General features: G+C 43.7%; 1 pseudogene; it reads left to right on the forward strand.

The window, feature by feature from the left end:
* Window positions 7,343–9,828, forward strand: LOC100520778 (annotated as a pseudogene).

Here is a 10,357-nt window from a genome sequence, read left to right on the forward strand (position 1 = left end):
TGGAATCTTCTATAGGGTTGACGGTCTCCATTAGATTGTAGTCTCTGTCAATGAGTGTCATCTTCAGGGGGAGATTGCTGGTCTTCATTTTCCTCTGATCTATTCTCAGGGAGAGTGAAGAAGGAAAAGCCACTAGGGGAGATTTCTCTGGGGTGTTCATGTCTAGCACCTGTTCCCCTCCTCATGACATACCTGTCTAACTTGGGCTCTCTGGCCTTGATTCCTACGTGGAGGCTGACACTGTGTTACTGTTGTTTGGCTCAAGCACAGATGGAAGGGCATCAGTGCAGGATGAATCACTGTTGCCTCCTGCAGCAGCGGGACCCCAAGGACTGACAGGTGGATGGTCCTTGATAGCTTCCTGCTTCTGGGGTCTGCCATCTTTGGAGACAGAGCAGTCTGTCTGGTGCTCCTCTGCCTCTTTGGCACAAGTCGTCTGTGCGATTTTAGGCTGGGCTTTCTGTTTTTGTATCAATCCAGACTTGAGGATTTATCCCGGTTTCTGGTTCACTGCAAGTTTCACTTCTTATTTAGGATCATCAGTGAAGGCCCTTGCTGCAGGCATGAAGAAGCTAGAGGATATACTTAAGCCACCACCCCAAAATGGAACCTGATTTCCTTGTCCACTCTTACAAAACATAAGTCATCAAGTCTAGAGCTACGGCTTTCAACTCTGGCCACATGTTAGAATCAGCTGGAAGCTTGAAGAGAGAACCCTGACCCCCCTGGGTATTTTGTTTTAGTTATCACAGGTAGGGGCCATGGTCACTGCTATATTTGTTGTATTTTAAAACCTCCTTGCTTTTGTAAACCACTACCTTAAAGCAGCAGAGCTGACTTCCTTCCTCTGAGAGGGCCAGCTTTGCAAACAGTTTTCATCAGAGCCTCAGAACCCCCTGGCAGACTTATAAGCCAGAACGTTCATCGCGAAAAGTTCTGCCCTTGGAGTCATACTATTTTCTCCCACACATAGAGATATTTAAGCAACGGATAATTTATCATTATTTTATCATTAGTCATTGCCATGGATAATTAACACTTTTCATTTTATGTGTGTTGCTTATCAAATGTCACATCAACTGTTACCCTAGTTACTGATTTTTGAAAGCTTGCTTAAATAAATACCTTTTCCTGTGTGGCCAGTTGGTCAAGCTCTCTGTTGTCGCTATTGTATTTAAATTCAGCTAACGATGCACATTTTCAAGTATGCAGGTTGTGAAATGAACTTGCAAAGAAACCATGATATATTTGTTTGATGTTTTCCAGTCCACAATAGCTTTAGTTCTAACTAAAAATCTGGGGGGGTGGGGAGCCAAATAAATGGATTCTGAAGATAAAGTAACCCAAAACACAATGCATTTCTCCAGACAAGCAGCTGAATTTTCTATTAGTCACTGACATAAACTTATACAAACTGAAATGGGAACATGTCTGCATGCAATTGTGGGATATCCTTATTCTCCAATTAGGCACGTGATAATGGTTTTGTGAGGTCCTTACAGACTTTTGGTGGGTGACCATCTCGACAGCTTTACCATGGTGCCTTTCCAGCAAGGGGTAGGAAAACACCAAGTATGTGGAAAGAAAATGAGTTTGAAGAGACTGTAGGTGGGGATGATACCGGAAAGATGATGCCGGAATCCAGGTTCTTGTTCACAGCAGTCGAAGAATGAACTCCGTGAACACACAGGCAGAAAGCAAGCAAAGTCTTTACTAAAGGAAAGCAGATAGCTCCCATGGCTGCTGGGAAAGGGGAGAAGAGCCCCCTTCTTTATTGTCCTATAGGGATTTTTTTATCTCTTAAAGGTGGGGAGGGTACCAGTGTGGGATCCAGAAAGATGTGGTTTTCTCCCATTGGCCTTGCTCAATTACCTTTATCAGTCCTTGTCCAATAGGGGTTTTATGGTTTCTTTGCCCTTTTTTTTTCCTTAGATTAAGTTACCACTCCTCACATTCCTTTTCTATCAGTTGAGGAGTGGGCTAGAGATTCGCATTTCCTATAGCAAACAAAGTCTGTGGGGAATGAGCATTTCCTATAATAAAAGAAGGCCTGTGGAGGTGTTACCCCCTGGAGCCCTTAAGCCACAACTGTTAATCAATATCCATATCAAAAGAATGTGTAAGGAGCCCATGTACCTACACTGACCACCTGAGTTAATATTCTGTCTCAGGGAGGAGGTGTTGGGAAGAAGGAAAAAGATTGGGGATGCGTGTAAGAGAGCTTTGAATATCATGACACAGGAGCACTACTCTCAGGAAGCTGAGAAATTTTGCATAATGTCAGGAGATTGGAAAAAATACTCAAAACTGGTGGGCGGTGGAGGAGGACTCCAAAGTGATAGGATTATTTCTAGGGACTCAGAATGTGTGTTTAGTGAAGAGGAGGTCCAGCCACATCCATACGGAATTTGGCTACAGTCAAACCGCAAGTCTCTGGGAAATTATCAGATAGCCCACTGATCCACTGTTGCATGGATGGCCATCGCCCACTCAGTTATGATTATGGGTAAAGGAAGAAGTCATGAGACTAAAGAAACGAGGAGGAAGTAAGGGTTAGATGCTGACTGGAAAGATTGTGGGAGGAGAACGGGGAATTGGCTACTTGGCAGGACATTGGATTTGAGGGTGGAATACATTAGAAGAAAGTCTTTAGAACTAAGCAAGAAATTAGAAAATATTGGCAAGAGATTGATAGAATTGTGATAAGACAGAAAGGAACAGACCCACACTCACAGGAAATGAGCTCTAATTCTGCCTTTTCAATATTTTTATTTCTCCATATTAAAAAAAAAAAGAAAAAGAAAAAAGAATGCCTACTATAGACCCTGAGCACTGGGACATTGATGCAAATGATTAATTCAAGTAAGTCAAAAGGTACAGGTAAGGTCTAGATAATTAACTTTGAAGCAAATGAAGTCTTAATGGGATTTTCATCTAGGAAGAATATGCCTCACTTCCTGGGGTCATCATCATGGAGAATGACCATTTCAAGGGGCTCTAAGAGGTAGAAACAGTGCGAATGTGATCTTTAGCAAGTTTAACAATCATAGAATCTTCCTTTTCTTGGTTCCCGCATTGCTCTCAAAAGTTAATAAATTGAAGCAATAAGGCAACCAGATGACATTTCTCTATGTATTTGGAGCTTGGGCTCTACAAGTGATGACAAGGTAAGATTCAGGCTATAACAACTACAGTCTGACAGTGAAGTTTTCAACTAAATTGTAGTTTCTTAGTAACTCTCTTGTCACTTAAAATCTCTTCCCAAAATGCAGGAGGCAGGGACTGTCAGGGGCTGAAATCTTACCTGGAAGCTGAAGTGACTCCTGAGTCTCAAAGAGATCCCATGTGCCACCCAATGCTGCTTCTGTTGTAGACACCAGAAGAGGGGAGATGTCAAGTTCTTAAAAATAATGATAATAAAAATAAAACAACAACCAAAACAAAACAAACCCCAAACTAACAACCAAAAAAGGAGCAACACAAAAGAACAATTTGAGTCTCCTTCAGAGACACTGTCCTTCCCTTCAGATGACTTTAGGCTTCATGGTCTGCTGTTGGATATGCTATTTCCTTTGCCTTAAGCAGAGCTTGCTTTAAACCATGAGTTGTGGTTTTAAGAAAGTCCAAAAGCTCTCCCTTTTCCCATAGGCCCTTCCTCTTCTGATGATGGTCACTAAAAAGGGGACACATTTTTCTATTTCACAGTTAACAGTAATGCTTAGAATCGCTTCAGCAGACAACACAGCAACCAACACTCCTAGAATAAAAGTCAGGGATATGAGAGGGCAGAGAGAGTGATGCTTACCTGTAGCACGGATGGTGGTGAGGTGGGATATGAAAGCCAGAAAGGAAGTCAAGAAAATGGTCAGAAAGGGAAGGTACAGAGGGATGACCTGCTGCATATCTGCCTAAGGCAAGGCTGGGTGTTAAGTATTTGTTAGTCAGCAAACCTTCCTCCCTGCCCCCTACAGAGATCTCTAAAAGTTTTCTCTGATACAGCAGGCACTTCCCCTAGGTAATCCCTGGAAAAGGCCTAGCTTTTCTTGTACCAGTATGGTGCAACTTTTCTAAATAACTACTTTGCTTCCTTGTGCTGCAGTAAAGCCGTCCATTTTGTGCTCTGATGCATTATACCTGCTGATTGCCTGCAGTCTGCTCATCACCACAGGGCATTTTCAAGTCAGAAGGCGCCCTCCCTCAGGTTTCAAAGGCTGATTGTCACATGCCGTTCATTCCAATGACCTAAAACTGAACAACCAGCGGAGCATCAAGGGTAGAGTTAGTACTTAGCCATTTGTCCTAGATCAGCATGAGCTGCTAAGTAAACGTCCATGTGACCATCACAAGAACATGTTCATACAAGTGTGGGGGGGCAGCAGGGGGTCGCTCACCTCCAAACACATTTTCTAGAAGGGTGAAAATCCCTCAAGTGCCTCAGCCTTGAGCTACCTCAGTGAGCTTGTGCCTTCTGAGAGAAGCACACACTCGGTACAGTTCACGAGAAAAGACCAGTCAGGGAGTTCCCATTGTGGCTCAGCGGTAACAAACCCCCTAGTATCCATGAGGATGCAGGTTCGATCCCTGGTCTTGCTCATTGGGTTAAAGGATCTGGCGTTGCCATGAGCTGTGGTGTAGGTCACAGACACGGCCTCAATCTTGTATTGTTGTGGCTGTGGCATAGGCTGGCAGCGGCAGCTCTGATTTGACGCCTAGCCTGGGAATCTCCATATGCCTCGGTTGCAGCCCTAAAAACAAACAAAAAACACAAAGGAAGGAAGGAAGGGAGGGAGGAAGGGAGGAAGGGAGGAAAGGAAGGGAAGGAAGGAAGGAAGGAAGGAAGGAAGGAAGGAAGGAAGAAGAAAGAAAGAAAGAAAGAAAGAAAGAAAGAAAGAAAGAAAGAAAGAAAGAAAGAAAGAAAGAAAGAAAGAAAAAGGAAAGAAGCAAAGCCTAGCCACCTGTATGTGTCTGCCTCATGGCCAGGCATCTAGTAATACCCACTTGTACCCACCTCCCTAAAGACAGAGCACTCAGCTGTATGTACGGATTACCAGGGCCAACCCAAACCAGTCAACTCAGCAGGTTTGCATGCTCAATCTGACCCTAATGACAGGCAAAAGGAGCCTCACTGAGGCTTTGCATGAGGGGTCACATGCTCCCTGGGGATAAACTCAGTGAGTTGTGTTTGGACTGCCCTGCCCACACTCGCCACCTATTTTAGACAGCACATGACTCTGACTCATGGGAAAAGAGCAAAGCACTGCATGAAGGCTCTCAAACTTGTTACACACCCACTCCCTTGGACAAGAGCCCGAAAACACCCAGGTCTCTGGGTGCCAAAAGTGTGGACCCTCTCCTCTCCTGGCATCTGTGAACAGACCCAATGAGTGAGGTCACCAAAATTCAGCAAAATGCAAGCAAACATTTAAAAATACCTCCCAAACATGCATGTTGACAACTGGAGCAAGAATGTGGGGGCAAAAAAAAAAAAAGTCATCTACAGCTTGACGTCTTCTATGATATAGTTAGTTATGCCCAGATGCTGTGGGTGGGATGAAGCTTGAAAGAATCCAAGTTAACGGGGTTCTGAGGCTGCCAAGGAGGTGCATGGAAGTCCTTTGTAGAGGGGCCAGTGGCTCCAGGTAATGGCATGGGAATGAAATAGTATGCAGTCAAGTTCTCTTTTCTGTGGCATTGTTCCTTTGCTAGGTTAACCCTCAGAAGTTGTTTTACTGAAAGCTTGTTTTGGCATCCAGGTCTTAAACCACTCAGATGTGCTCAAGAGTTGTGTGTTGTGGTGGCGGGGGAGGGGGGAAGAGGAGCAGAAGGTAGCACAGAGAAGGAAGAGCATTGATTCTAGGTATGAAAAGATCTTGGTGGGGTACCCATTGTGGCTAAGAGGGTTAAGAACTCACAATGTCTAAAGTGGCCTCTCTCTGTGAGTTAAGGATTCAGCACTGCCGTGAGCTGTGGCGTAGGTTGCAAGCAAGGCTCAGATCCCAAGTTGCTGCGGCTGTGGTGTAGGCTTACGGCTGCAGCTCTGATTCAACCACTAGCCTGGGAACCTCCATGTGCTGTAGGGGCAGCCCTAGAAAGAAAAAGAAAAGAAAAGAAAAAGTCTTGGGAATTCAGAATGACTAGCAAATTAGACTTCAGTAGGGGCAAGAACTGGGATCCCTCAGAAGCCCTTCAGAGCTGAGCTCCATCAGTGCAGAGGTCATAGACTTCAAGGCCTATGGGGGTTTACAAACCTGAAACAGTGGGTCAAAAACAAAAAGGTGCTTGTCACTCAGGCTCAGGGTCCAGAGTGCAGCAGATGGTTGTCCTGACACCTGAGCTTACTTTCCACATATCTATTTCCTCCTGTCCTCAATCATGTTGGCAAGTCTATGTCTTCAAGTTCAGAAAGAGTAATTTAGTTGGTTCCCGGCTTGGTAAGGGGCCATTCCTGATCTAGTCACATGGTAGGTAGGATGGCCCTTTCCAGAAGTTGTAGGTAAGGAAGTAGGTAAACTGAGTAACCTTTGTTGACACTTCCAGATTTTGTTTCCTCTTTGGATGATGCTATTGAACTGAGAGGGAAGCAGAGGATTCGTCTAAACTGAACTTTCTGAATTTTCCTCAGTAAAAGGAATGAGTGGTGAACAGTGAAAACCTTCAGCACACTTAGGGGTGGATTCTAACTCTGACAGGACAGCGGCTGGTGCTTCTCCAGAGGTTAATTTTCAGTCCATTTTTGAGAAGAGAGATGAATATGAGCCATCACCTGAGCTTTTTCTATGGCCAAGATTGACTTTTTTTTTTTTTTTTTTTACTTCACCAAATTATACCACTTCTCTTTACTAATGATGTTTGTTTGGAAATAGGTCTATGCTTGATGGCCCACCTGTAGGAAGAATTCCAGAATATTCTCTTCTCAGTAAGAAAAAAAATTAGAAGTTGTCGGTTTCAGAGATGAGTTTATGGTCTTCATGTTCAGAAATGGTGTTAAGGGCTGGCAGTGCTGATTTTCCTCTGCTTGTCTGACCACATCATTTGCATTCTGATCCAGCGTCTTCCAACTTTCCACAGAATCCATTCAATCTATGTATTATGAAGTATTATCTATGTATTTCTCAGTCTTAACAAAGACTTATTTTCATCTCCAATAATCTACATGGGAAAAAAATCTAAATGAGAATGGATGTGTATACATGTATAACTAAATCACTTTGAATTTGTCACAACTTTGTAAATCAACTATACGTCAATAAAACTTCAAAAACTTAACAATTAAAATTAAAAAAATTATTTTCAAACACCCCATTTCTGGAAGGTGGCCCCATTGGTCTTTACTGCTATTTCTATGCACCCACAGCAGAGCGAAGAAGGGCCCCCTGATTTGGGGGCAAAACTCCCAAGTGTTCTGAGTCTAGCTCTCCATGTACTCATTGCTCTGAAAATAAAGGTAATAATGAACGAAAAAATAAAATAAGCTGGGTCCTTAGGTTTGGAGGAGGAATTATAAAACCCCTAGGAAAAGTCGTGAATTATTTTACCTGTCTGAGGGAAATCCTAAACCAGGAATCCATCTAGGCCTGGAGATACTTCTAAGAGCATGTATATATTTTCTAGTCCCAATCTGTTTTCAGCCTCAATACTTGGGATAACCACAAGAAACCCAAAAACTTTAGAGTAAGTCTCAAGTCCAGAGCTGTAGTTTGGAGCCTCTAGTGACTAATATTTCAAAGAAGGATCATACATTGGGGTATATTGGTAGTCCCCCTTCCCCCTTTCATTTACCACTAAAAACAGTTTGGGCAGACACTGCTTAGTCCAAGGCCTTGTACATTAATCTTCTTTTCAGTCTGGGCTCAAGGCCTCTGTTGCTACCATACTCCACCAGATCATCAGTCAGGCTAAGAAGCATCCTAGCTTGATCCCCCTCTTCATATTTATTGGTGCAGGAGGTACTGCAGCAGCACTGTATGTCATGGGCCTAGCACTGTTCAATCCAGATATCAGTTGGGACAGGAAGAATAACCCAGAACCCTAGAATAAACTGGGTCCCAGTGATCAATACAAGTTCTTAGCAGTGCATGGAGATTACAGCAAACTGAAGAAAGAAGATCTGGACTTCTAAATGAAATGTTTCCCTATAGAGCTGCTTGGAATGAAGGTCTTCCAGAAGCCATCTGCACAATTTTCCACTTAACCAGGAAATATTTCCCCTCTAAATGCACAAAATCATGTTGGTATATTGTGTTGGGTGTTACACTGATTAATAAATAATCTAAAATTCGAAAAATAAACAAAAAAACTTCAAGCATGGAAGGCTACAAAGGCGTAGTGGATATTTCATTGTCGTCTGACTGTGTCTCCCTGCCTGTGATATCAACACACTAATTTTCCTTTGAAATTCCCCTTGTACCTCACCCCTTCCACTCCCCAGTCTGATGTGACTCTGGCTCCAGGCCTGGGTACCAGGTCTGGGTCTGGAAGATCACAAGGGACGACAATGGTTCAAAGATGGACATGTGCCCCACACTAGGCCAGTGAAAATCAGCCCTGACATCACTGGAATTAGAGAGAAAAAAAGTGTCTGCCGTGGGATTGCTAAATTTGTAGCTGGACCCCTTGGTCACCTTTTGTACCACCTTGTAGGGAACGCCTGACTATGAATGAAACTAACACAGAGGAATGCAGGGCTGAAAGGAGAGAGGCAGTGACAAGGTCCTTCATACACCGTCTAAAGCCCTGGGTCTGACTGTGCCTGAAATCACTGACCAAACTTTCCAGTTACATGGACCAGTGAACCTCGATTTTTCCTTAAGTCAGTTTAAGTTGGGCATATATTTCAAAACCAAAATGGTGGGGACCCACACATCAGTCCAGAGACAGATTCCTATATTCCTTATTTCCTACATGTTCTTCCCTTCGTCTCTCAGATTTTTATCAACTGGTATTAATCTATGTGAGAATCCATCCCGGAAGCAACCCTGCAACCTGCCAGTCATGAGTTTTCTAGATCATCCTACAGTAAGCCTTTCTGGTTCACAGGGTTGCCAAGGTTCAGATGTTATCACTAAAGGATATGGTCAAGAACTAAGGTTATTTCCCATATAAATAACTGTCCTAAAATTGAAACACCAATTGAGCTGCTCTTGTGGGCTTCACAGGGCCTTGAGATCCTCTGGAGACCAATGTCACCTCTCCTGCCATCTGCCTCATGGCGCACAGCTATCTGGCTGCTATCTATCTTCCTGCTGTGTTCCCATCATGCTCTCATAAGTGGAGATCTAATGTGCGGGAAAGAGTCAAAATAAACCTTTGTGTTCATCTGAAGCCTAAGGAAATACACTCCTGGACATATGCCAACTCCTGTTGGTGTACATGTGTCCTCACTGACCTGCAAAAAACAATGCGGTGAAAACCACCTGGAGGCCACTGAGTGCTCCCAGGACTCTGTGTTGGCACAGAGGATCAGTTTCTACCCCAGCACTGGGAGATCGCATCCCTAGTCAGCTGGTCCATTCCTGGGGAGATGCTTTCCTTTATGCTGGTCTCCCCTGACCCCCTACAGGGGCCCCGGGAAGACTAGGTCCTTAGAGAGTCAGTAACATTACGTATTTATGGAAGGAAGAGGGTAGGGGAAGGAGAAAAGGACAAGGAGGGAGAGTGAAAGAGAGGGGGAGAAAGAGGGAGAGGAGGACAGTGACAGGAAGATGGGAGGGGGACAATACCTTTACTGTAACCACTTAAATTAGACCGAAATCAGTATGTACCTTAAATATTAAGATAATGATACTGAAGAAAATTTAACGAGTGTAAACTCTTTGTGCTATTAATTTATAAAATTAGGCTTGGAGAGAATTATGCTATTGGAAGTAATTCTTTTCTTAATATAAAATTGTGGAGAGGAGTTCCCATTGTGGCCCAGTGGTAACAAACCTGATCAGCATCCGTGAGGATGTGGGGTCAATCCCTGGCCTGCCTCAGTGGGTTAAGGATCAAGCGTTGCCATGAGCTGCGATGTAGGTCACAGGTGCAGCTCAGATCCTGCATTGCTGTGGCTGTGGTGTAGGCTGGCAGCTACAACTCCGATTTGACCCTAGCCAGGGAACTTACATATGCCATGGGTGTGGCCCTAAATAGATACACACACAAAAAAAATTGCAGAGAGAAAATCCAATCTGTACAAAACTATAGAGAGTGAAAAATCAGAACCGGTCTTCACACCAACTCCCTGGCTTTCTCTTCGGTTAGCACATTTCTATTCCCCCCTGGGGGGGGACGGACATATATATGTATGTGTCTGTGTATTTTTATGTATATATCATACATAAAAATTATAAATAGTATATAATTCATTTTTCAATTA

The sequence above is a fragment of the Sus scrofa genome, chromosome 2 (genome assembly GCF_000003025.6).
Source record: "Sus scrofa isolate TJ Tabasco breed Duroc chromosome 2, Sscrofa11.1, whole genome shotgun sequence".
NCBI lineage: Eukaryota > Metazoa > Chordata > Mammalia > Artiodactyla > Suidae > Sus > Sus scrofa.